The sequence below is a fragment of the Enhydra lutris genome, unplaced genomic scaffold, assembly GCF_002288905.1.
Source record: "Enhydra lutris kenyoni isolate GAN:26980312 unplaced genomic scaffold, ASM228890v2 scaffoldscaffold21, whole genome shotgun sequence".
NCBI classification, from domain to species: Eukaryota; Metazoa; Chordata; class Mammalia; order Carnivora; family Mustelidae; genus Enhydra; species Enhydra lutris.
The window spans coordinates 63,544,057-63,572,026 of record NW_019154105.1 but is presented as its reverse complement, the minus strand read 5'-3'; positions in this window follow the sequence as shown (position 1 = coordinate 63,572,026).

Sequence of the window (27,970 nt, the reverse complement as noted above, 5' to 3'; positions counted from 1 at the left end):
CCCATAACAGTGGCACCAATCAAGTTGTATACAAGAGTTGTATACAAGAGTTCCATTTTCTTCACATAAGAGGGAGGGAATTCTAACACGCGCTATGACATGAATGAACCTTGAAGATGTTATGCTAAATGAATTAAGCCAGCACAAAAGGACAAACACTATATGATTCCTTTACACAAGGTCTCTAGAATAGTCAAACATGTACAGGTACAAAGTATAATGGTGGATACCAGCTGTGGGGGAAATAGGAGTCGGTATTTAATGGACACACAGTTTGAGTTTGGAAAGATGGGAAAGTTATGGGTCATGGTGAAGATTGCATAATAATGGTACCTAATGCCATTGTAGTGTATACTTACAAACAATTATAATGGTAACTATCATATATATTTTACAACCATTGAAAAATAAAAAGGTTGGTGATCTTTCACTTTTGTATAGCTACTTAGAGCAATCCATCCTTAGGAAATATTTCAAAATACAGGCAAAGACTGATGCAGTTATATTCATCTGTTTACAAGAAACAATTTAACAATTTAAATTTAAATTTAAATGCTAATCGCTAAGAAATGATGGGACATCCGCAGCAGGGATTACTATGCATCTATTGAGAACGAGATTTATAAAATCATTATAAAGAAATGGATAATATGTAAGATCATTTATTATAGAAACAGGACACAAAATTGTTTATGTAAACTACTACTAAGCTCATAAAGAAAAAAAATAGACTATTATAAAGAAAGAAGCCGGGGCACCTAAGTGGCACAGTCATTAAGTGTCCTACTCTTGGTTTCAGCTCAGACTGTGACCTCAGGGTCGTGGGACGGAGCTCCCCATCCAGTTCTGTGTTCAGCGCGGAATCTGTTTGAGACTCTCTCTCCCTGTCCCTCTGCCCCTCCTCACCCCACTCCCTCATGCTCTCTCTCTCTAAAATAAATGAATAAATCTTCAAAAGAAAGGAAGAAAGAGAGAGAGAGAGAAGAAAGAAGCCAGGATGCCTGACTAGCTCAGCAGCTAGAGCATGTAACTCATTATCATGGGGTCATGAGTTCAAGCCCCACCTTGTGGACAGAGATTACTTAAATAAAAATTTCTAAAAATAACAATGAAGAAGGAGATAGTGGAATGAGGCATAGGAACTTCTTAGTGTTTTGGATTTTTAACATTCTCTCCCAGTTTCCTACAGTGTGCATGTGTTTCTTTGATGATAGTGGGTGGAAGGCATTAATGATGGGAGTAAGAAGTATGGGGAATCTGCTGTCTCCTTGGGCAAGCCATTTTCAGATTTATTTGTGGGTAAGGGAATTAGTCTAAATGGGCATCGGGATTTTGTGTGCAGAAAAATACATCAAAGGTCCACGCCAGGGGTGGGAGCTGGTTAGTGGAAGATGAGATGGGCATGGCCATGAAGGAGACATGGGTGTGGCCTGGAAGTGGAGGTGGGTCTGGTTGGATCAGGTGATTTAGGCAGTGCTCCTAGGCAATCTTCAGAACAGAAATACTCCCACAGATTTCTTTGCCCTGGGATGAACTGGCCAGGCTGGATATTGAGGGAAAGTTGAAGAAAGGGCTCAGAGAGGGGATGGAGTCGATTAAGAGCTTTTCAGAACAGAAATAACCAGTGGGAGTTTTTATGCTGTAGAAATGGGGTTAGGACAAAGAGCAGGTTTTCCAGGGACTGTTGAAAAGGGGAAGCACTGACATAAATGTTTTGGCCATGGAAACTACTCAAGAATTATTATTAATGTTACCTATTTGTTCAACAGGAGTCAAAAAGCATCATTCAAATGATTCGAATGATAAAGGAGGGGCCTAATACTTGGAATATTGCCCAGAGCCTAATGGCGCACCAGCACATGGCAGGCACACAGCACACTTTTGCAGAATAAATCAGTGCACTGAGCGGTGAATGAATGCATTCATCAGTTACTGACAGTCACTTGAAGGGTGGAGGGATGAGGGTTCTAGAAAGACAACTGTACCAAGAAGAGGGGCTTGTCTATCTGGGGACCTACTGTGTCCACATAAGACCCCTCCCCCAACCCTGAACACTCAGAATCACCTCAAAAGGTTACTGGCCCTGCCCACACTCCTTCATCTGTGTATAGGGAACCAGGGCTCATGTCCAGGTCTGTCTCCTCCTTCCATTCCCCTTCTTGGGTGTCCCTGTGGCACTCCTGAGCTGCCCCAAGTAACTGAACCCTCTCTCAGGAATCCAGACGTGTTTGAGGCAACAGTGGCCAACATTGAGGCAACAGTGGCCAACAGCAGTGCCTCAGACTGGCCTTTTGTGCATCTTTATCTAACAAGACAGAAAGCCCTCCTAATTGGGTTTGTTTATGGGTTTCTACCTGGTCCTACAAGTTGCTGTCAGTAAATTCGAGGCCTGATGCAGTTCTGGGGGCTGTCTAGGTTAAATCCCATCTTGGATGGAAGTTGATTAAGAGTGGCTTCGGGTCCTCCAGAGGGGGCTGCAAGGTAACTGGCAGCACAGCAGAGCCTCCCCTCACCCCTTCCCCAACCCTAAGACGCCACACCCTCTCCCTGCCCAGTTGACAGCAACTGGAGATGCTATTCTGCTTATAATGACGCTAATGGCTGGTGAGACTGTGCTGCTTGGAGCAACCATAAATTAGACCTAGAATTCTCAGGATAAACGTCTTCAGGATTTATTCCTGTAGCTGCTCTCATGAGGGCTGGTTTTAGATTAATCACAAGCCTCAAAGGAAATGGTCCTGTACATTTTTTTCCCTGGAGCCAGGGTGCTGGGAGGAATCTACAGGCACCCTCCCCAGAGCTCACCAGAAAGAAAGGCACCCTCCTGAATGGATGGAGACTTCTGATCTGGGAGGGAGCTGGCTATGAGGGGGCAGGTGTGGGGGGTGTTCTGGTCAAGCTCCCTGGCAAAGGTGTTACTCAGACCACTTCTGCTTCGGGACCTGGCTTTAGCCATGACCAATGCAATGCAAAGGGTCTGGGGTTTGGGAGTAGGAGATGGGCTCAGAAGTCCCCTGAAAGACACTGAGCAGGTTCCTCACCTCTCCGAACCACAAGGCCTTCATCTGTAAAATGTCAGCTTAATAAATGGGAAGTCAACCTGCTCCTGTCTGTGGCTTGTGCCAGTCTGCTCAGGCTACCATATACAAATCCCAGACTAGAGGCTTAAACAACAGACATGTCTTCTCTCATAGTTGGGAGGCTGGAAGTCTGGGCTCATGGTGTGGGCAGGTTGGATTCTCCTGAGACCTCTTTCCTTGACGTGTAGATGGCCGTCTTCTCCCCATGTCCTCACATGTTCTTCTGTGTCCTGATCTCCTATAAGGATGCCCATCGGATTGGATTACAGCTCACACTAATGACCTCATTTAACCTTAAATACCTCTTTAAACACCTTATCTTCAATTATAATCACATTTTTGGGGGCTGGGGGATTAGGACTTCAACACATGGATTTAGGGGAACACACTCAGCCCACAGCAGGTGCTCATTGGATTGTCTCATCCGGTCTCCAGGATCTTACTGAGTGGATGCCCCCACCAGGTGCTCTAAAAGATGCACTTCCCTGGGAAAGGAAAGAGGAGCCACGTTTTTGAGTACCTACTGTGTGTCAGACGCTGTGCCATATGGTGTGTGTTCATGTCTTTGAGTGGAACCCAGTGTGTTAAGAGGTTTCTCCCTTGTGTATTTTGTGTCCAATGGGAGTGGAGAACAGAAATTTCCTCATAGGTTAGGAGCTCATTGTTTTTAAAGATTTTATTTATTTATTTGACAGAGAGAGAGTGAGAGAGCACAAGCAGCGGGGAGCAGCAGAGGGAGAGGGAGAGGCAGGCTCCCCGCTGAGCAGGGAGCCCCCAAAGCAGACACTTACCGACTGAGCCACCCAGGTGCTCCTGGAGCTTGGTGTAGATGAACTCTCAGGCCCCTAGGGATCTGAGAAAATGGGGCTTTGTTTAAATGTATTCATTCATCCAAGAAATATACATTGAGTTTCTACTATGGCCAGGATTGTTTTAGGCAAACAATGTGCAAAAATCCCTGGGGTGGAGATTGCATTATAGTGGAAGGAGATAGAGAACCATAGGCATAGTAAGTGAATTACATAATATGGTAGGGGGAGCAGGTGCTAAGGAGGAAACTGAGTGAGTAAAGGAGATTAGCAGTGACTTCCAAGGTGGCTGGGGAGTTATACCCCAGATACAGGGCAGCTGAGGATGAGAGCTGAGCAAGATTTGAGGCAGGGAGGGAGTTAGCCAAGCAGATATTCAAAGGAAGAGAATTCCTGGCATCGGAAACAGCCAGTGCAATGGCCCCATGGCCAAGGCATGCCTAGTGTGATTGGGGCAAGGGCAGAAAGGGCAATGTGTCTGGATAGACAGAGCAAAGCGGAGTCATGGGAGGAGGTTATGGGGAGGCAGTGAGGCCTTCCACAGGTTGTGTTCTAGCAGGCCTTTTACCTTTCCTCTCAGAGAAATGGGAAATACTGGAGGGTGAGGATTAATGAAAGGAAGAGTCAGAGTTGGTGAAATTCAGAAAAACAGGATGAAAATCCTGTCAAGAGCTTCCCCACCATATAGACCATCTACCGACAGATCATGGAGCAGTGCTTTCAATGTCAGGTTGCTAGCCCATTGCTGGGCCAGTTGAAAAACTGGAGTACCAGCATTTAAAATATTTCCCAATTTAAAACAGAGTATCAGGGCACCTGCGTAGCTCAGTCAGTTGAACGGCTGCCTTCAGCTCGGGTCATGATCCCAGAGTCCTGTGTTGTGCTCCCTGCTGAGCACAGAGCCTGCGTCTCTCTCTCTCCCTCTGCTCCAATCCCCTGCTCATGCTCACTCTCTCTCTCTCTCAAATAAATAAATAAATAAAAATCTTTTAAAAAAAATTAGTAAAAAACAAAATAAAATAGACTATCAGGTGGTATTGGTGTGGATTAACACAGAGAGCCCTGAAAACTCATTTACAAAAAAAAAAAAAAAGGTCACAAAACAGCAGAGGCAAGCAGTCCAGTAGTGGTTAAATGTAGAGTTCTAGAAGCAGACTACCAGAATCCTAAGGCTGTTGCTTGCTGTGTAACCCCATGCTACATAGCTTTGCACGTGCAATCTTATTTATAAACGTGGATTGAAACACATGGGTACATCTCTAGGCATAGAACTAAAGATCGGGAAGGATGGTCACCAGACCAGGAAGGTGATTGTCTGGGGTGGAGGGGAACAGGACTATGTTGCCCTGGGGTCCCCTCTCCATGGACTCCAGAGCCTTGAGACTAAAAGCCTCACTGTTCCTAAACACACCCGCACCCTCACTCCCTTGCCGCTCCCTTCCCCACCTCTTAGCCTCCCTCACCCCCAGCCCATCTTTTGCAAACAGATAAGGAGACTGTGTTCACCTGGAGGGTAGTGGGCAGTAAGCTGCTGATTTACAGGAAATCCTACAGCTCCTCATCCCCAAGATGCATGCCAGGCTGCTAATCACGCCCATAGCGGGAACCAGTCAATAGCGCCCTTGGCCCACCAGAATTGGACTTTGGGGGAAAAAGTGTAAAATGGGCAGGAGAATCAGCTTACACGAACTAGCTGATTTTCTGCATCTGGACCTAACCCCCGGGAAAAACCAGTTTCCGGTGACTCACTTCAGACAGGAGCCACGGATCCTGGTGTGTGACTCATACAGGGTTTCCACAAGCATTTGCATCAGTGGCCATCATGGGCTGAATTGTGATCCCCCATCACCCACCCCGAGTTCACACACTGAAAAGCCTTAACTCTCAGTACCTCAAAAATGGGACTATATTTGAAGATAGAGTTTTTTAAAGAGGTATTTAAAGTTCAAAATTGGAAGTTGTAGGAGGGCCTGGGGGGCTTGGTGGGTTAAGCCACCCACTGACTCTTGGTTTTGGCTCAGGTCATGATCTCAGGGTCCAGGGATCAAGCCCTGTGTGGGGCTCTGTGCTCAGCAGGGAGTCTGCTTGAATATTTTCTTCCTCTGTCCTTTCCCCTACTTGCTCTCTCTCTAAGATAATAAATAAATAAGTTTTTTAAAAAATAAAAATTGGACGGGTGCCTGGGTGGTCATATGCCCCCTAACCTCATGTTAAGTACTTTGTATGGATTGTCTTATTTAATCCTCAAAACTACCCAGTGAAGGCTTGATATGATTCCCGTCTTTACAGATGACAACAAGACCTAATTGGTGAGCTGCCCAGCTGGCACCCCATAGCCTGGAAGTGAAAACAGTGACCCAAGGCCAAGTCTGTTGGACTTTCCCGCCATGTTCCCATTTGTGAAGAGATGGGCCTTTGATTTAAGGACGTGGCCTGGGATGGGAGGCAGGAATCTGGAACCCTCTGTCTCAGGGAGGCCAAACTCTTAAGTTAATGTGGGTGCTCACGGGGCACCCGCCATCCACGAATGGACAGGACCAAGGCCTTGGGCTCTCCCTGACATGTGGGTAGGGAGGATCAGATGCCATCAGGCATTGTCAACAGGAAAAGAGATCTTTGACTAAGGAAAGAGATCTTATTCTGCAGCCCCCCAAGCAAGGAAAACACACACCATAGGAAAAACCAACATTAAAAAAAAAAAAAAAAAAAAATTAGAGAAGGTTCAAGCCCTTTACACTGGGGCCTCTGTCTCCAGGAACCGGGCTCCCCTCCCACCTTCCTTCAGATCTCGGTGACTCGCCTCTGTATGTGCAGATAGACAGTGGGGGAGGGATGGGGGCAGAAACCAGGCATGGCCCAGGTGAGCCTCTCTCTGAGCCTCTGCCTCTCTTCTGCAAAACAGAGCTAGCTGCTCGTACCTGCCACGGCTCTGCCCAAGATCCCCTCTGATCCTGCCATCGCTGAGGTCCACCTGAGCCAAGATGCTGTGGTTTCTCTCATGGTTCAAAGAGCCAAAAGGGAGGGTTTGGGGAAGGACTGAAGGCCAAATGTCCCCATGGTCAACCAGGGACAAGACCAAGCATCCACTCCTGGCTCCCATGAGGAATTGGGAGGGCCTTACACTCATTTCTCAGAGTAAGGGTTCCTCTGTGGCTTGACAGGACCACCTGTCCCAGGCTCACCCTCAACTCAGCTTAAGCTCAGAATGGCCAGCCACCTGCACCCCCCAGAGCCTGCCACTACTTGGCCACACCTCCTCCCTTCACCCACGACAATAACAATGACGGCAAGAGCTATGAACATTTGCTGTGTGTTTGCTAGACTGAACCCCATGTTAGGAGTCAGAACACTGAGGTGCAACAAGTGTAAGTGACATACCCGAGGTCACCCGACGGTGACGGCCAGGATTTGAACCCAGACACCCGGGCTATAGTGCTGTCTTCTGCCTCATCTGCCTGCAGGCCCTTTAAGTTCAAGTTCCGTCCTCTCTCAGAAGCTTCTCACAGCCACCTCTAACCACAGCAAAATCCGAATCCATCCCTCTTTGTGCCACTCCTGCAGTCCCCAAGCATCAAGTGTCTACCACACACCAGGCGTTTGACATGCCACGTCACATCCCACCCCCAAAGTCCCCATTAGTACCCTCCCCATTTAATGGTAGGGACCTGCGACTTCAGCACATTTAAGGGGCTTGACCAAGGCTGCAGTGCTAATCCATCCTAGAGGCAGGATTCAAACTCAAGTCTACCTGACTCCCTAGCCCTTGGTTGGCCGCCATTATATGCAGCGTGCCTCTCAAATGCAGCACCATCACTTGTCACACTGAGGTACAACTTGCCTTTACAGGACTGCCTCTGGGGTGCAGCTCATGCCTGACCCATCCTGGACACCAGGAGCCAGCGCTGGGCCTCGAAAGAGCCAACCCGGGGATCTGGGTGCCAGATGCCCATGACAAGGACGCTTCTCTTCCTTCACGGAGCTTGTATTCTCCTGGGCAGTCACCCAAACAAGCCACAGCTACATCAGATGGGTGGTAATGAGCTCTCTGAAGGGATATAAGGCAGCAAGGTGATGGGCACAGGGGCAGGGCTCACTGTGCCTGCCTGTTAGGGTCAGGGATGAAGAGCATCCAGAGCATGTTTGAGCAGACTTGAAGGGAGTGAGAAATGGGGGGACCTAGGGGGGCCTGGCCAGGGAGCAGCAGTGAAAGGACATTTGAAGACAGAGCAGATGTTATGTTAGCCACTATAGGGTGGAGAAAACAGCGAAGTTCCCAGTGAGGTGCGTCAGCCGAGGGTTGGGGTAGGGGATGGGGGGGTGGTAAGAACGCCCCCAGAGCTGAGCCTGGAAATCACCAAGCCCAGACTCAGTGAGTCCCTTCTTCACCCGGGGATGTGGGATCCTTAACGGGCCTTGTTCCTTCTGCAGGCTCAGGGCTGGGACAGCACGCGGTGCTCCCGAGTATCTCTGATGCCTGAACCTTGGGAGCAGGAAAAGCAAACCCTGGAAAATACATTGGAAGGATGGAAAAGCTATGGTCTGTGGGAGCTGTTTGCTGAGCTAGAAAGGAGGAGGCGGAGAGTTGTGGTCCTGAGGAAACCAGACCCGGTTTGGCAGGGAGGCGCACCTCCCGGCTTCCCCAGCGGCTGTGCTTGGAGGAGCTTGGAGACGAAACAAAGCCTGTGAACAGGAGCAAGGACCTCAACCTCCCCAAGCCTCAGGTTGAGAACCCTTCCTTCACTGGCGTTTTGTGAGGCTCTGGAGACTCAGCCTGGGGGAAGCTGTCGGGGAAACTGTAAGAGCTGAGCTAGCGTGAGTCAGTCCTGCCTGTCCTTAAGATATTAGCTTTCTCAGAATACATTTGCATTTTAACAGGGAATCTGGAAAGGCCAAACTTAAGGATGCAAAATTGACCCGAAGGCAGTAATAATGATGAATAGTTAGAACATCAAATACAGCAACCATGGGGCACCCGGCTGGCTCACCCGGTAGAGCATGAGATTCTTGGCCTCAGGGTTGTGAGTTCAAGCCCAAGCCCCAGGTTGGGCACAGAGATTACTAAACAAATAAATAAATAAATAACAGTTTTTACAAAGTGGTTCTTCACTTACCAGTAGTCTGCCTGGAGCCTTTACCGATATTATGTCCATTAGCAGTGACCCTGCAGGATAGACATTAGCGTCTTTATTTTACAAATGGGGAAACCAAGCCTCAGAGAAGTTAAGTAACCCCTCCAAGGACACACAGCCAGCAAGAATACCACTGGGAAGGTATCCATTCATTCAGGAAATATCTGCCCACTGCTTTCCCTGACCTGTTCCCAGATGTCCCCCAGAGACTGGCCCCACCACTGCAGGGAAGTGGCATGCGGGATGATACTGAGATGCAGAAGATGCTGAGGGGAAGGAGAGGAGAGCTGCCTGGAGGAGGGGAGACTGATGCTGAGCTTTGAAAATGAGTAATTCAGGAGGAGAGGGAGAAGGGCATCCCAGAGCAAAGGAATGGCTTGATGCCCCGGGGTGGGGGGGACAGCAGTCTGGGTGCTTCGAGTCACACCCATCTTCTGTCCTATAGCACCCCCATTGCTAGAGCCTGGACAGCGAGGGGTCCCTGGAGAAAAATGGACTCACTCTTCTCCTACCTTGGAAAATGGATAGTAGGGCAAGCGCTGGACTAGAGTTCTGGCTCCGGCTTGGCCACCCAGGAGCAATATGACCTCAGGGGGAAAAAAATTGTTGTGCCTCAGTTTCCCCAGAGAGGGCATGGGTTTTGGACAGTGGTTTTCAAATTGCGGGGCCCCAGTGCAGCATCGTCGCCTGGGAGCTTATGGGAAACACACGGTCAGGCCACCCCCTAGGTTAGCTATGCAATAGGAACTCTATTTTAACAAACCCTTGGGGGGGATTCTGATGCCTTGAGAGAGTTCCAGAACCACTGGATGCTTGCTACCCCTGAGGAGCCAAGGAGCAGGACACTGGGACCAGCAGCACCCACAAGGCCAGGGAGCCTGTTAGAAAAAATGCAGAGTCCAGGCCCCCATTTTTCTACTCCTGCCCCCACCCCACTCCAGGGCTCCAGGAATCAGAATCTGCATTCTGGGTGGGACCCCAGAGGCTCTTGTGCGGATTAACATTTGAAAAGCGGAGTCCCAGAACAGGATGATACCTCGCAGCTGTAAAACCCTATCAGGCCCTCCTGGGAAAATCTCTTAACCTTTTATTTCTCTTTCTGCGCAAACTTTCAGGCAGGACGGAAGGCCGTTGGGCTCAATTAGGGCCTGGGGTCCCTTTGATCCTTCCCAATCTCCTGATAAGAACCCAGGGGGGAAGGGGAGCGGGGGCAGCCCCCTTGCAGCGAGGGGAAAGTGCTTTCCTCTAGGAGGCAGGAAGCCCAACAGAACTCTTCTGCCAGCTCAGCCCAGGAATGTCCCCTTGCGGAGCCTCTGGAATTGGGAAGAAATTCTCGGCGAATTCCACGGCCATCCCAAGCCAGTGCGAAAACGCTAGAGCAGCCCGGGGTGGCTGGGCTGGGCTCAAAATCGAGTTCAAAACAATTACCAGCCAACATGTGTTTCCTATGAACGGTGCAAGTGTTAAAACGGATTTAATTTTCTTTTGTAAATAAAGAGGCCCATCCAGACCAGCCAGTTTATCTCCCTGAGAGAGATGAAAGTGTTTCATCTGCCAGTAGCCTCTGCCCGCTGCGGACGTGGGGGGCAACTCTCTGGACCCCATGTGTTCTCTATCTTGTAATCCAAAATCATCTTTCCCATGTGGGACTGTTTGGGCATCACCGGGTCCTTTCTCCCAGCCTTCGTCCGAGTAATCTAAAATGCTACCCCCTTTCTTCCTTCCTTCCTTCCTTTCTTTCTCTCTTTCCTTCTTTCTTTTTTTTCCCCTTCAACATATTAGTGATTCATAAACAGTAAAATTAGTCTGCTAGAGGCTAGTGGAGGTATTCATTCTGGTGGCGCCTGCTTTCCTGGGTTAGTAGTTAAAATAAATCATTGCTGTCACAATGGAATTCAGGCCGAAAAATCACCTGTAGGAATCCCCACCCCCTCCCTCTCCACCTCCCCTCAGGCCCCCAGAGCATCCAGGATCAAAGCTACCTTCCCCACTCCAGCTGAGGGGGTAAGGAGGCGGGGGAGGAAGAGGGAGGGGAGGAGGAGGCCTGGGAGGAAAGCCCCAGCAGTTACACCAAACCAGGAAATTCATGTCTCTGCTCTATTGTCAAAGCTAGAAGCACAAAAGTGTGAGGCCAATTGATAATACTAGTGTTTTGAAAGAGAAATACGATTAACCACTTCGTTATGTAAAATTACGTTTCCGCTTATCCTCCTTGTCCTGGCATCCACACGTTTGGGGCTGGTGTGTGTGCATGTGTGTGTGTGTGTGTGTGTGTGTGAGCGCACGCTAGCACTTTTTTTTTTTTAACTGCAAATTTAATAAATTCCAACATGCCCAAACTTCCTGACTTCCACTGTCCACGGCTGGTATCTCTGGAAACCTCAGTAGTGGGAGATAACTCGTCCAGGCTGCTCTGCCTACCTTGGCAACCCATGCCGTAATCCGGGATCAGGCAAATAAGCTTTCATCTTCAGAGCACTTAAGTTAATTACATGGAGGCTGGCGGAGGCCCCGAGCCGGTTCTGCGCACAGCCCTCCCGAAGCCAAACATCATAGGATCCAGATGCAAACCCTTGGCAGCTTAAGTCCAACAAATTTCCTTTGTCAAGAAATGCAAACAGCCAAACACTGCAGCAGAGGCTACTTCAGTGAGTGAGTGGGCCTCCTTCTGGGGCTCTAGGCCTGCACCACCGAGGCCAGACGCTCCGACCAGAAACCGACACAGACTGGGAGCCGTCAGGGCCAAGCTGGTTCCCAGGTGGAGGAGGAGTTACTGTATTTTGTTTGGGATCAAAATGGCTTGGGTATCCTTTAATCCAACCCAAGGTATTTTGACGACTTGGGGATCCGTCCCAGGAGCGGGAATGCCAGGAGGACGCATGGGGTCTCCCTCCCACCCTGCTGACTTGCCCAAGTCAGCTCCTGTACCTTTCTCCTCTTTCTGGCTCCTTCCAAACTGTCCTAACTTCAACAGGCACTTCGGATGGATGCCTCCCACCCTCGACCCGGTGCTCTCTCCCCCTCGGCCTAGGGCGCGCCCTGCCATCATCATTTGGGATCTTCCGTGTGGGGCAGACTTCTTCCCTGACTTCACATTCTGTGCGCCACCAGAGAGACATCTGTGGTCCTCTCCATGCCCCTGTTCTCTGCAGGGTGGCTTGGACCAGGTGGGTAAATCTGCCGGTTCTGGGGCAGCAAGAACAAGACGTGTTCAAGAACACCACTTTTCTACGCCTTGGAGCTGTAGTGGGACTCCAGAGGATACAGAGCTCAAGTGCAGAGCAGAAGGGCGAGCTTCATGAACTTCCTGTTGTGGGTTGCATTGTATTCCCCCCAAAAGGTGTGTCCAAACCCCAACCCCCAGGACCTGTGAACATGACCTCACCTATTACTCAGAGATAAGTTATATGCAGATGTCATCAAAGTCAACCGAGAGCATTCGGCATTAGCCTGGGCTCTAACCCCAGCGACGGATGCCCTCAGAAAAAGAGCGAAGTTTGGGCGCACAGGGAGAGGATCATGTGAAGATGGAGATGGACGGTGGACTAAAAAAGCTACAAGCTGAGAGCACCAAACATTGCCAACAACCACCAAAAGCTGGAAGAGGCAGCAAGCCTCTTCCCCCAGAGCCTTGGGAGGGAGCGTGTCCCCGACCACACTTTGACTTTGGACTTCCAGCCTCCAGAATAAGGAATCAACATCTGCTGTTTTAAGCCATTGACTTTATGGCCATCTGTGACAGTGGCCCCAGGAAGCCAGGACACCTCCTAAAACCTCAGGACGAATCTCCTGTCTGTGCTCGCACCCAGACTGGGGGCACAGTGAGGCAGGCTGGCCAGCTCCCACCAGCTTTCAAGACTCAACCCAGTGCTCCCTTCTCCAAGGCTCCAGAAGATTCCTGACCCCCTGCAGCCTGACTCCAGGTGGAGGGGTGGGGGACCTCCCTCTGTGTCCGCACAGCTCCTCCCTAGGGTGTCTGTCCCACCGCTGTCATTGCCCACTTGCACTGCTCGGCACCACCATTGCCCAAAGGCTTCGGGCATCACCCACCTCCCAGCACACAGTCTCTGTGTATTGCGTGAATAATCGATTCGTGAGTAGGTGGGCACGGTACTCTGGGCAAACGTGCTGCCCACAAAACTCAGCCCGGCCTCAAAGACCACGGCCCCCACCTAAGCACAGAAACAGGAAAGAAAACCACAGCATGGTCTGCTGTCCCCTAAAAGGGCAAAGATCAATAAAGACAGAAACCCTCTGAATTCCTTAAGTTGGCCCATTTGAGACTGACTTGAAACATATTGCTTAAGCCCTTGCTTTCAGGGTTTGGGAATATTCTTGCTGGCAGGACCAGAGATACAATTAATTAATTCCTTGAAGGCAATTAGCTTGAGAGGACCAAAGGGCACGTGTGCACTGGACAATGTCATAGCATTGACACTGGGAGGAAAGTTCCAGATGCAAGTTGGTGTTTCATTTACAGAAGAAAATCTCTGAAACCTTTCTAAAATTTCAACAGCCACTAACTTAACATTTCTCTCTTGAGCACAAACCTTCAGAAGGGGACTCAGACAGTCTGCCTTTTTCTTGGTATAAAAGTCCCACTTTCATACTGAACTCTTGCTGAGTCTCAAATATGCGGCTCTCTGTTGTTCCTTCTGCCTGAAACCCCATTCCCGACCTGCCTTGGCCCTTCTGCAGGTCTCAGCTTAAATATCCCCTCCTCAGGGAGGGTCCTTAGGTGAGGTAAGGATATCTGTCCTGGCCACACACTGTACCCCAGCACATAGCACAGCCCCTGGCACAGAGGAATTCTCAATATCCCGAAAGATAAATAGGTTGGCCAGCTCCCCACAGCTCCTGCTTTAGTGATGGGCACAAACCAATTATAACCAACTATTCAGGTCTGGAAGCTGTAGCAGAAACCCAGAATAATAGAAGCTTAATAAGATAGAGACTCATCTCTCTCTTATCAGGGATCCAAGCTCCCTCTTCTTGCTCTGCTTTAATAGGAAACTTCTACCTCATGGCCCAAAATGGTGTCCCTAGCTCCTGCACTCACATCCACTCTCCAGCCAGTAAAAAGAAAGGGGACAGAGGAGGATATGCTCCCACATTTAAGGGCATGCCTTGGCAGTTGCATGCCTCACATCTGCTTGCATCCCATTGGCCAGAACTTGACCATATGGCTATACTGGTCTACAAGGGAGTCTGGGAAAGTAGTCACTGTGTGGTCACATGCCCAGCTAAAAACTCAATTAGTATAGAAGAAGGTCAGAGTGGATCAGTGGGCCAATTCTGCCTCCCCTGGAATCGTCCTGAGCAACCTCCCTATCCTCGCCTCACAGACATTCCACCACTCCTCTCTGCACCCTTGACTTTTGGTTTTCACCTGCCAGATGTATTTTGCTCTGCTCGCCTACCCACTACTGTGGCCTGGGATCCAGCCACCTGCACCCCTCAGCCGAAATGCTGCAGTGGCCTCCTCCCCTTCTCCAGTCCCTCCACTCTCGCCGTGGCCACACCTCCCTCCTCCCGCCCCCCATCTAACCTCCGATCTGAGTGTCTGTCTGATAAAAGCCTGTGGTGGGCAGCTTATAAGAATCTATCAAAAGAGAAAATTCATACCATCTTTCACCCCACAATTCTCTATCTGGGAATTGATCCTACCATCGTCTTCCTCTGCGCTGGCTACAACTGAATACCATAAACAGAGAGATTTCTAAGCAATAAATATGTACTGTTCATCATTCTGGAGGTCGAAGTCTAAGATCAAGGTGCCGCACTGCTGGGTTCTGGTGAGGACCGTCTTCTGGGCTGCACACAGCCGACTTCTTGCTGTGTCCTCACCTGGTGGAAGGGAGGGAGCTCTGGGGGGGCCTCCTTTAGAAGGCACTAATGTCCGTCGTGGGGGTTCCACCCTCCTGAACTAACACTCCCAACCCAAAGACCCGTCCTCCTTATACCATCACCTGGGGTGTTAGGATTTCAACATGCAAATTTGGCGGGGTGCACCCAGTCAGACCACAGCCACCATATTGCTGGTGAGTTCATCCCACGGTGTTGCTCGGGTAGGGGCGAAATGCTGTTGTGCATCACAGGACAACGTTATTCACTGCGAAGCTGCTTATAGTAGGGAATGATGGAAACACCCCAAAGCCGCCAGTCTGGCCTTGTGATTTAATTGCAGCACACTGTGTACATTGATACCCCACGCTCCTACTTAGAAAAGAGAAAAAGAGAGAAAGAGAGAGAGGGAGGAAGGATTTCATGTTCTGATATGGAAAGATCTTCAAGATAGACTATTAGAAAGTAGATTAATGATTGCTAGAGAGTTGAGAGTAGGAGGGTATAGGAGTGACTATTGGGATTTCTTTTGGGGGTGACGAAAGTATTCTAGAATTGGACACCAGTGACGGTTGTACAACTATGTGAATACAGCTGACTCTTGAACAACACGGGTTTAAACTGTGCAGGTCCATTTACACACCGATTTTTTTCAATAAAGACCACACTCTAAATGTATTTTTTCTTTATGATTTCCTTTTTTAAATTTTCTTAATAACGTCTTTTCTCTAGCTTCCTTTATTGAGAGAATACAATATATAACACATATAACATAGGAAATACGTATTAATAAATGTGTTCACGCTATCAGTAAGGCCTCTGGTCAGTGGTAAGCTAATAGTAGTAAGGCTTGGGGAGAGTCCTAAGTTATATGCAAACTTTCGACTGCACAGAGGGTCGGTGCCTCTCATCCCAGAGTTGTTCGAGGCTCAGCAGTACATGAAAAACCCACTGAACTGTACACTTTATTTGTTTATTTAAGTAGTCTCCATGCGTAGCATGGAGGCCAGGGCGGGACTTCAACTCAAGACCCTGGGATGAAGACCAGAGCCAAGATGAAGTGTCAGATGCTTAACCAAAGAAGCCACCCAGCTGCCCTCAAACTGTATAGTTTAAAAGAGTGAATTTTTCGTCTCCGGTGAAAAAAGCCAGGTATAGATCAATGCAAGAATATTTTGTGTGAAGAAGGAAAACAAGAACCTCTCTTCACAGTGATCTGCCTGCCTTTAAACCAAGCAAGGCTGCACAGAACCTAACCCTAGAGATGGGTGGGGAAGGGGTGGGGCGCTTTGGACTTGGACTTCAGGGATGACCTTGAACATGTCAGAACTTTCGACTCCTCTGGGATGGAATGAATGCATTGGGCACAAGAGCAGGATGTGGATTTTGAGGGGCCGGATGTAATGCTGTGGTCTGAATGTCTGTGTTCCCCAAAATTCATATGTTGAAGCCTAAGCCCACAGGACAGGTAGTGACTGCACGAAGATAGGCGGCGGGGGACAGGGGGAATGGTTCTGGGGTGCTGGTTGCAAGGGTGTGCTCGAGCAGGGAAAATCCAGCCCACTGCACATTACGGTCTGTGCACCTTCCAGTGTCTATTTCAATAAGAAATCTTTTTAAAAAATAAAGCCTGCATCTAGAATATGCTTACAAGTACTAAAAACCTAAGGTGGATGAGGAAACAGGTAGACAAGGAGAGGAAGGGGCTGTGATGGGGTGATGAAGTCATGGGTGTGGGGTTTCTTTTTACTATCCTTTTATACCACAAATTTCCCCCTACTTTTCCCGGGCTGGAGAAGCATGCCCAGGCTAGAAGCATGAGGGGCAGTGAGGAAGGAGCTAACCACCTCTCCCTGCGTGGAGTGACCGAGCCGAGGGAGCGGACGTTTGCCAGGCACGTGAGGTTCGGCAGTCATCTTGCTCACCTGGTCAAATTCTGTCCACAACACACTATAATGTGGTTAGTCCATTTTACAGAAGAGAACATTGAGGCTCAGAGAGAGAAAATAACTTTCCTAAGTTCCACAGCAAATGAGTGTGGCCCCCAGACTTCAAACCCAGGTCTGTCTGGCCCCTGGGCTGGGACGCATTCCTGTAATCGAAAGCCACCCCATTCCATCCACCTCAGCCGTCTCCTGTTCCTTTATTCTGAGAAAGACACATGGAGAAGGGGACGGGACTTCTGGGGGTCACATGGCCCACTCATCGGCCAATGCCCACTTAGAGGACCCTGAACCAGGAGCCGTCATTTGCTGCTCACCCAGTGGCAAATATCCACTCATCTCATTCAGCAAATATTTTGTGAGCATCTGTTCTAGGTGCTGCTGTAGACGCTAAGGGTGCAGGATTAAATCTCGCAGGTGGGGCCCTGCTCTTGGGGTCTGCGATGCTAGCAAAGAGAGATGAACAGTGGGCAGGTGAGCGAGCAGAACAGGAAGCAAGAGAAACAGAAGGAGAGCTTGGATGGAAAATGGAGCAGGATTGGGAGGGATAGGGTATGGTTGTCTGCCAGGTGGCCACGGAAGGCTCCTCCATGGCTAGGACTTAGAGCAGGGGCCACTACTACAATAAGCAACATGGGTCTCTGGGAATCATCATTCCGGGTGGATGGAAGAGTGTGTGCAAAGGCCCTGTGGCGAGAGTGGGTTTGGTGTGTTTGAGGAAGAGCAAAGAAGACAAGGAGGCCAGTGCAGAGTGGCAGGAGTTGAGAAAGAGAGGGAGCCAGTGTCTAAATTTTGTCACCCCAAGGCCATGGTCAGGATCTTGGATTTCATTATGTGAGATGCAAGCCATTGGGTTTGGGGCACAGGAATGACAAGCATTGAAAATTGCCTGAAGGGGAGTATATTACTTTCTGGAGGCCAAAAGTCCCAAATCGAGGTGTTAGTAGTATTCATTCCTTCTGAACCTTCTAGGAAGGATCTGTCCCATGCCTCTCTCCAGCTTCTGGTGGTTTCCTGTGATCCGTGGCATAGCTTGGCATGTAGACGCATCCCTGCGATCTTGGCCCCCATCTCCACACAGACTTTCCCTCTGTGTGTTTTCCCCTTCTTTTCTATAGATACTTGTCCTTGGCTTTGGCGCATACCCAGGCAATCCAGGGTGATCTCATCTCAAGAACCTTCTTTTTTTTTTTTTTTTTTTAAACTTTAAGTATGCTCCACACCAACACAGGGCTTGAACTCATGACGTCAAGATCGAGGGTTGCATGCTCTACTGACAGAGCCAGCTAGGTGCCCCTCAAGGTCCTTAACTTAGTTACATTTGTAAAGGCCCTTTTTACAAATAAGTCCACATTCACAGGTTCTGGTAGACATACCTTTTTTGGTGGGGGGGGCACCATTCAAGCTGCCGCCGGGGGCCAGGGTGGACATAGGGAGGCCAGCTGAGAGGAATGGTGGTGGCCTGGACTAGTGGGGGGGAAAGTAGAGTGGTGACAGATTTAAGAGGTATCAGGAGGCAGAATCCAAAGCAGGTAAGAACGACAGGTGCAGAGTTGGGGGTGGGGGTGTTAAGGAAGGACTTCAGGTTTTAGCTTACACAACTGAGTGGATCAGGATTAAAAAAAATTTTTTTTATCTAATTCTATACTGCAAAACTAACCCTTATCCCCAGACCCAATTACCCCAGTTCCAAAAAAGCATAACCCAATCTCTTTAAAGCCAGGTCTTGTCCCCAAAGACATGTTTTTAAGGCTACGGAGCTTCAGGAAACACAAGAAGACCTTCATGTGATTGCTAAGTAATTGCTTTCCAACTATAAAAGTAATTAAGAAATGGCACCAATTTCCCTAAGTGTAATGTAATTAAATCCACTGGCTTGGAAAATCATTTGCGATAAACTGAAACAGCAAAATATCAGGCCATGGGGAATTAGGGGACCATCTGACATGAGGGACAGAGTGTTCTCTAGGGCTTTTCCCCTGGAGGGGTGGCCTTGGTAGTCTCAGAATGTGGCTGGCAAAGGAGGGAGGTGGAGGATGGGGAAAGCCAGATACTGGGCATGCTGCCCCCACTCCATGGTGCAGAGCCAGGGGTTGTGACCTGTGGGCACTTGGGGGGTAGGGCATGGAAGCTCAGGTGTCAGGCAGATGGGGAAGAAGTGTTACCCTTGGGGGTCAAGGGCAGCTCCAACTTTGGTCAAGAACACAGCTAAGGGAGAAGGATGCATGGTCAGGCTCAAGTAGGTGACATCAGGGTTAGGTTGGGCCAAGAAATCACAGACAGGTCAGGCCAAGCAGTTCAAGAGTAGGACTTTGGCCAAAAAAAAGGGGTCAGAGGTCTCTTTTTAAAATGATTCTAGGGGCACCTGGGTGGCTCAGTGGGTTAAAGCCTCTCTTGTGCTCAGGTCATGGTCTCGGGGTCCTGGGATCGAGCCCTACAACGGGCTCTCTGCTTGGCAGGGAGCCTGTTTCCCCCCTCTCTCTCTCCGCCTGCCTCTCTGCCTACTTGTGATCTCTCTGTCTGTCAAATAAATAAAATCTTAAAAAAAAAAAAATGATTCTACCTGCAAGTAAGGAGTCTGATGGTTACAGGGGTTGGGAGGGCCCAATAGACAGATTTCGAATACACACTGAAACTAACACACATTTTCAGAAGTAGGAGAGAAATTAGAAAGGAATTTTGAGTTGGGCAGAGAGCTCTGGGTTCCAGTCCTGATTCCCCTACTTTGTTATCCTGAGCAGCTTGCTAATAAGTTCAGAGGCTCTGTTTCCTTTTCCATAAGAGGATAATCATCACTTCTAATGTGTGTGCTGTGAAGAGAGTGTGTACGTGATGGACACAATGTGCTTTAGAAACTGTCAAGGTCCGCACGGTGTCCACTGGGATTACTGACAAATGGCCGTCCCTCCCCATTCCCTGCTGCCTGCCTCCAGCTGGGTCGTCTCCTCCCTCACCACATCACCCTCCTTGAGCCCCTGGTCCCCTCCCCTTGACCAAGGCGCCTACATTGGGACCCTCGGTTTCTCAAATACACAAAGACGAAAAGTAAGGTCCCTCCCTCATTGGGTATTGTGAGGATCAAAAAAGGGGGATCAAAGGGCTAAACATGACCTGTGAGGATGGGGTTTGGCATAGAGCTCCGTGAGTCTAGGGCAGGGCTACAGCTAGAATTATGATTTCAAATGGCAGGAGCCTGAGTGGCTCAGTCGGTTGAGCATCTGACTCTTGATTTAGGCTCAGGTCATAATCTAAGGGTCGTAGGACCAAGCCCTGGGTCAGGCTCTGTGCTCAGCGGGCAGTCTGATTGGGAGTCTCTCTCTCCCGATGCCCACCCCCTCCCAGTTCTCTCTCAAATAAAGAGATAAATCTTTTTCTTTTGAAGATTTTATTTATTTATATATTTATTTATTTGAGAGAGAAAGAGTAGGGGGAGGAACAGAGGGAGAGAGACTAGACGACTATGAGATGAGCCAGGAGCCCAGTGCAGTGTGCGATCCCACAACCCTGAGATCACAACCTGAGCAGCAATCAAGAGCCAGACGCTCAACCAACTGAGCCACCCAGGTGCCCCTAAATATATCTTTAAAAAAATAAAAGAAAGGGGCGCCTGGGTGGCTCGGTGGGTTAAAGCCTCTGCCTTCAGCTCAGGTCATGATCCCAGAGTCCTGGGATCGAGTCCCGCGTCAGGCTTCCTGCTCTGCGGGAAGCCTGCTTCCCCCTCTCTCTCTGCCTGCCTCTCTGCGTACTTATGATCTCTCTCTCTGTCAAATAAATAAATAAAACATAAAAAAAATTTTTAATAAAAAAAAAAGAAAAAGAAAAGAGCAAGCAAAAAAAAAAAAAAAAGGAAAAAGAAATCACCCCTATATACTCCCACCTAGTAGTAACTATTGTTCACAATTGGGGAATAACATTTCTGGCTTTTAAGAAAGAAAAATGCATGCAGTTTTTTTTTCTTTTAATTTTCAGGAACTGATCGTATTGGGCACACTGTGTAGGGGGCCAAATTTTGTCAAATAATGGTATGCCGGGAGCGACTTCACATGCTAGCACACTTTCTGGGACACCGTCCTTTTCCTGGCCACAGTTAGCCCTGGTACTATCACACCCCCATTCCATCAGTTAGCTATCCCAAGACCGGCTAGAAACGAGGGTCTCCGGACCTTCTCTCCAGCCGACTCCCACCCCCTTGCTCTGGCCCTGGCTCACCACTCTCCAGTTCTCCCTACAGATCTCCGCAGGGGTTAAATATGGTCATGAAAACCTCAGGTCACCCTTGCACTCACCCTTCCGGGGTTCCCCAGCCCTTCACAAGTGAAACTGTATCTTCTTCTCTCCCTGGCATTCAAAGCTCTTGAAAAAATTGTCTCTGCAAGTGGGCTTAGCTCCTAAATCTCTTTGTCCTACTCCACACGCCCCCGGAACACCCTCCTCACCCCTGTGGTCCCCGTCCTCACGTCCCCACGTTTCTCCAACCTGCCTGTCTTTCCAAACCCCACCCAAGTTTATTCCCTTCCTCAAAGCCATGTCTGCTGTCCCATAGTGTTGCTCAGGCTCACGTTCAACTGGGAGGAACCAGAACTCAATGTAAATAGCAGTGACCTCAACAAGACAGAAGCTCAGTCTCCATGGCAGACAAGAGGGGCCCAGCTGGGTGATGGAGGGCTAGTGACCTAGCTCTTCAGTCTGTAGCCAGAGGCTCGTTCCGGCGCCGCTTTGCTAATCCCAGGGGGTATGTTCGCCCTCGGGATCCAAAGTGAAGACTAGAGCCCCAGGCATCCTGTGCACCCTCCCAACAGAAGCCTTCTGTAGGAGATGGGAAGAAGAGTGTATGCTCTCTTTCTCAGGAGGCTTTCTAGAAGGACCATACGAGACTTCTTGCATCTCAGTAGTCAGAGCGTGTTTGCTTGGGCGTCCGGGTGCAAACAAGGCTGTCAAATGTAGTGATGTGTCCATTCTGCAGAATAAGGGAGAGTGGACACTGACAGACTCCCCAGCCCCCCAGGCCAGGAAAGGGAGCTTTCCCTCCCACTGCAACACCCCCCCCCCCCCCCCCCCCCACCGCCAGCTCACCTTGTGTCCCATGAGCATCTCCCATAACATCCAGTGCTTACTCCAGGAGGCAGCATGGGATAATGAAAGACACAGGCTTTGGAGTGAAACCGACCTGGATTTAGATCCTGGCTAGTTGTTCTCTAGCTGGATGATATAGGATAGTTGCTCAATCTCTGTGCCTCAGAGAGGAAGGGAGGGAGAAAGGGAGGGAGGAAGGGAGGGAGGAAAGGGGAAGGGATAGGGGAGAGAGAAAAGCCCTGTGAAGAGGTTGTGGAACCCTAAAAGACAAATTGTCATGGGTTCCAGGCCCTTCTGGTTTATACTGTCTCCTACATCGTGCAACTCTGTCTACTCCAAGCCCAGGCGCCCGGCAGATGGCAAGGGCTGTTATTAATATTTGCTGCACTCAGTTGAATCAACTTGGCCTGTCCCTTCTCTGGGGTTCTATCTGACCCTGCCTTGGCCGGTGAACTCACAGCCACTGGGGTGCTGGGCGTGAGGCCGACTCAGCTGGTTTGGGAAATGGGGACTCTTCATCTCCCTGGACTGGAGAATCACTGGTCCAGAAAGAAAGCTCCTTCCACCTCAGACTCTATAAGCTCTTAACCCAGTGCTACGCATACAGCAAGGGCTCAATAAATGCTAGCTTTTATTCCCTTGGTGGTTGTGCTTGCTCTAGCTACTGTTGCTGAGTAACAGATGAACTCTTAAGTGTAGCAGCATTAAACCACCATCTTACTAGATTCATGGTTCTGTGGGTTGGGAATGTGGGTGCGATTCGTCTGTCCCCAACATCTGGGTCACCACTGGGAGACTCAACACGGGCTTGAAAGCGGGAATCATCTTTTGGGGTCTTTGCGCCCACGTTTGGCGGCCAGCGCTGCCTGTCGCTGAGCTGTTGGCTGGGACATAGGGGCCTCTCCCCATAGACTCCATTAGGCTTCCTGACAGCATGGCGGTTGGTTCTAAGAGGCTGTGCCCACGGTGTTCTCATGATCTAATGATCTAGCCTTGGAAGGCACATGGAATCATGGGCACCACGGTCACCAGCCCGCTCAGGGTCGCAGCTAGGGAACTGAGACCCCACCGCTCAGCAGGAGGAATGTCAGAGTCACAATGTCAGGGTCTTTAGCTAATACTAGCCGCCACTACAACAGTGACCATAACAGCCCCTCCAACCACCAGCAGCGATAACAGCAGTCAGTAAGCAGGCGTAAGAATTCATTCCTCCCAAGACTGTCGTGGATGCAAGGGAGAGAACACACTGAGCTCCAGGGCCTGGTGCTGATGTTCTGCTCAGTCAGGTGTCCCAGGGCGGGATGAGAGCCCGCCCTCCCTGCAGTCACTTCTGCACCCCCGGGAGACCCTCTGTCAGGGTCAGGGACCATGGGGCGCAGACCAGCAATATGTCCTGGCCACCTTTTTTTAAAAGACTCATCGTGGGCCTTTTAAACTTCAGCTTCATGGATGACTGTCTTTTGAAGCTGCCCGCTATGGTCTGAGTCTCTCTGGGAGACCATTTCGACTTGCCCCCAGGGAGGTATTTGGTCGGTGATAGGGCTGGAAAGATCCACAGGAGAGACATGTAATATCTTTCTTGCCTAACTTCCCAGTCCTCGAAGGAAAGGCCATGTTTGGTTTGAAAACAGAGCAGCTTTATCGCCAACCAGGACCCTGGACGAAATCTTTTCCCCTAACACTGAATAAACAGTCCCAGATTCTGCTCACACCCTGCTCTCAGCTCACCCACTCGGCTTATCTAGGCCCTGCCTTCTACCCTGGGCCTGTCCTGAACCCCAGAACAGCAGCTGGGGGACATGCATTCTGCTCTATTTCCTCCTTGTTGGAGGAAAAAGTGACTGGATTCAAGTATCTTCCTACCCTGAGCCTCAGTCTTCTGATCCGTAAAGTGGGGACAATAGGGCTGGCTTCGCCTCACTGCCAGGGCCAAATGCCATTATTTCAACAGAAAGTGCTTGCATAGCAGGTGCTCAGGGACCCCTGCCTTGGTCTGAAGAGAATAGGGTAGAGTGGGAGGCAGAGTCCAAGTTGGTTCAAAACCCGTGACTACCACCACAACCAAGTACATGCTCGGTGAACTCGGGCAAGTTCATCAACCTCTCTGAGGCACAGCCTCTTCAGCCTGTAAATGATCTCATGATAAGGAGGTTGCCGTGGAGATTCACACAGTGCTGAGCATTGTGCCTGATACCCAGGCCCTTCATTAATGGTGGTTATTTGTTTTTATTATTTATTAATCCTTTACATTTCTAGGCAAGGACGAGGTTTTATAATACAAGTATTCCCAACATTTCCCATATACACAAGAAAGCTCCTCAATGGGTCTTTGGATGAAAGCCAATCATTTTTTGGTTCATTTCTAAATTTTAATTGAAATTGTCACTGAGATCATCACAGGTTCCCACACAGTTGTGTGGAATAACACAGAGAGATAACAATCACAAGGACATCGACTTTGATGCCATTGACCAATCTTATTCCGATTTTCCAGTGTTACTTGTGCTCATTTGAGAGAGAGTGTATGTGTTAAGTGGTGTATAATTTTATTGCCCATGTAGTTTTGTGTATCCACAACTACAGTCAAGATAACACTATGAACCCCACTTGTATGGGGATCCTATCATTTTAAAGCCAGAGAGACCCCTAGTTTGAATTTATGAGTCAATGTAGCATGTAGATGAAGAGGGGTCCAGTGATCTGCCCACCTGGGTTCAAATCCCAGCCCTACAACTCACAGCTGTGTTGGGGGAGGGGTTAGGGAGAGGTGGGGAGGGGAGAGGAAAAAGAAAGGGGAGGGGTGCTGTTCTGTCTCAGTTTCCTCATCTGGAAAATAGGAAAACAACAGCCCCCAGAACTGGGCAAAAGATTCCTAACTGTAAGCTGTCAATACAGCTTTCAGAAGTTGGTGATCAAGGCCCCAGAGGCAAAGCTACTTGCCCAAGACCACATACCAAGCCGGAGGCACAGCTGAGCCGGGGGGGTGGGGGGGGGCACGGGCAGCCCAGTTCTTCAACGGGGCTGGGGGAACAAGAGTTCACACGGTCTGAAGGTATACGAGAGCCCTCCTTCCAGGCGGGCCACCTAGCCCAGAGGTCAAGCAGCAGGCTCTGGAGGGGCCTGTCAGGGCAAGGATCCCAGCTCAGGCTGAGACAAACAGCCCCAGTGTCCCCAGACTCACTTGAGCCTCATCTGCAGAGTGGGATGGGCAGCCGGGCTGCAGAGGGCTTCAGGGATGAAGGGGTTAACAGACTCAGCACCAGGAAGGGTGAGGCTATGAAGGCTAGGCCAATTGCTTTACTAGGTAGTGGCATGTTTTCACCAAGTGTTGAAATCAGAATGGCTGCCCAGGACGGTGGGCTAGGATGGTAAGCGGAGCAAACATGTCGTGTCACAACATCAGATAAGGGAGTCATGGAACGGGACTGTGGAACGTGAGTATCTTCTCTTAGAACCTCAGTAAACACTGGAGACTGAAGAGCTTACCCAAAGGAAAAGGCCAACCCCGTCTCTGGCATTCATCGGGAGCCCCACATCTCATTCCTCCCAGCAGAAAGCAGAATTTCCTTCTTCTTATGGCTGGATTCACTCTTGAATACCAAACACTTCTATCCTCTAATCTGAGCCCGTTGTAAACATGTCATTTCCAAACAAACACAGGTTGCCATCTTTTCTTCTTTCTTTCTCTCTCTCTCTCTTTTTTTTCTTCTCCCCAAGATCAAAGAAGGCATTTGGGCCTTGAAGATAACATTCATCCTAAGAGAGATGGTAATATATGAGATTAATGAAAATTAACATAATCCCTCTGAATAGAGGAGAGCTTGCATTCAATCGTTTGTCCTGCTGTTAATTATGTGTTAGGCGGTGATAAATGCTTTAAATCAAGTGATGCCTTGAAAACCATTTAAATGATTTTCACCTAATTAGTTTCCCTGCCTTGTTCTGAGGCTGGGGGACCCCTCCCTGGCCTGCCCCCCTCCTTTGGCTATGTAATGTGCCAGGGGATCAAGGAACCCTGAGCTCCAGAAGGAACGTTTTCTGGCTTCCATCGGTCCTGACCCACCCTGGTGGGCCCAGAGTTGAGATTTATTTTTTTCTTATTGGCTTTGCAGATCCGAGATCAAAAGGAAATTTATCAGTTTCTGTCTTCCTTCAGCCTACTCCAGCCAGACTTCATGACAAGACCCTATCAGCCTTAAAGTTGAGGAGGCCCCAGCACCGAGGGGAGCAGAGAGTAAAAGAGAAAGAGAGAAGGCCCCGCCAACGGTCACTGCCAGATTAGGGGGCGGAAATTGCGGCGTGGCACCCAGCCGGCCTCGGGAGGGCAGAGGGCAGAGCTGGACAGGAGGAATGCTGGTCTGTGCAGCTCAAAGCCCCAGGGGGCAGATTCAGAAAGGCTTCCCTACTCTGCCGCTCCCTCTGAAGTTGAAATACCATCTGAGTCTCTTCCAGAACCTATTAAATGTGAACTGGAAGCCCTGGGGAGGAAGGGTCAGGGTGGGGCCTGGAGGAAGAGCAAAACCTGCCAGAGAATCAGGCTCTGTCCCTGGAGGCACATGTGTGAACCCAGAGCTCTTGCCACCACAGTAGGAGTTTGTGAGTCAAATGGCCTCCTCCTCCTGGAAGCCCCCAGGATTGGCATCCAGCCCATTCCAGCTCAGGGGAGCCCCATGTCTCCTCGGTCACCATCCCTCTCTCTCTTGCCAGGAAATATGACAGTAGGTCTCAGTTCCTTTGGAGGCTTGGCCCTCAGCAGTGGGGTGGCACAGGGCAGGCCGCAGGACCTCCAGGAGCTCACTTTCCTCCTCGTGGCAAGATGAGGGGAGCCCCTGGGAAATACTGCCCTTGGGCTCCAGTGTGGCGTGAGTCTGAGATCCAAAGAGCACCCCGATCAAGCGCCAGTATCCTCACCACATCCGCAGGGCCTTTCTGTATCCAACAGGCTGAAAAACCACAAGGGCGGTCCCTCCCCCTGGATTGTAACCTCTTGCCCCCCACTGGAAGCCAGAAGATACAAAAAGGAAAATGAAACAAAAGTACCTCCCATTGATCCCTCTTCTGACTTAAAAAAAAGGTGGGGGGCTGGGAAGCTAGTTCACATTTGAAGTTAGAATCTTGGTAGAGAAATCTCTCCTTTCATCCTGAACCGTCCTCCCCGTGTGCTCTGCAGAAGGCTTCAGAACCCCTGGAGTTGCAATTATGTGGACATTTTTGGAACATGTCTGTTAATGATTTGTGATCCTGAGGACTTATTTTGAATTAATTCCTTTTTTAAAGGGCAGTTTGGTCTCCCAATAAGGGGCAGACCCGGAATGCCACAGCCTCCCCCTTTTGTGCTAAATGAACTTTTTAGAGGTTCCAGATGACGCCTGGCACCGGACAGAGGGAAGCCAGCCAGAGAGGTCAATTCTCTGGGACAAGTTCCCTGGATGATCCCGCCCTGTCCCTCCGGCAGGAAGTGGTGCCCTCCCGGGCGAGGCATTTCAGAAATGCCTTTGAGACAAGAGGCCAGGCCAGAGCTGGGCTCCCAGCAGGAGCGAGGCAGCAGAAGGCGTCCCAGAGCCCGAGCTGTGTCCCTCCTGCTCATCAGACACTGCCCTCCACTGCCTCACACACTCCGGCTGCAAAGCGAACCACGGCTTTTCCAAAAGGTCCTTCCTTAATCATTCTCCACCCCCTTCTTCATTGTGGTAAATTGCACGTAACATAAAATTGACCATTTTAACTACAAGTAGGTGACATTAAGCACATTCACACTGTTGTACAACCATCACTACCATCCATTGCCGGAATTCTTTGTCTTGGCAAAGCTGGAACTCTGTCCCCGTGAAACAGCTCCCCGTTCCCCGCTACCCCCAGCGCCCGGCGACCACCATTCTGCTCTTTCTCTGTGAACTTGGCAACTCTCAAGAACTTGTGGACCCAGAGTCATACAGTGTGTGTCTTCTTGTGACTGGCTTATTTCACTTAGCATGATGTCCTCAGGGGTCATCCACAGCACAGTACACGACAGGATTTCCTTCCTTTCTGAGGCTGACTAACCAGCCACTGTATGGATGGACCACGTGGTCATCTGGTCATCTATCCATGGA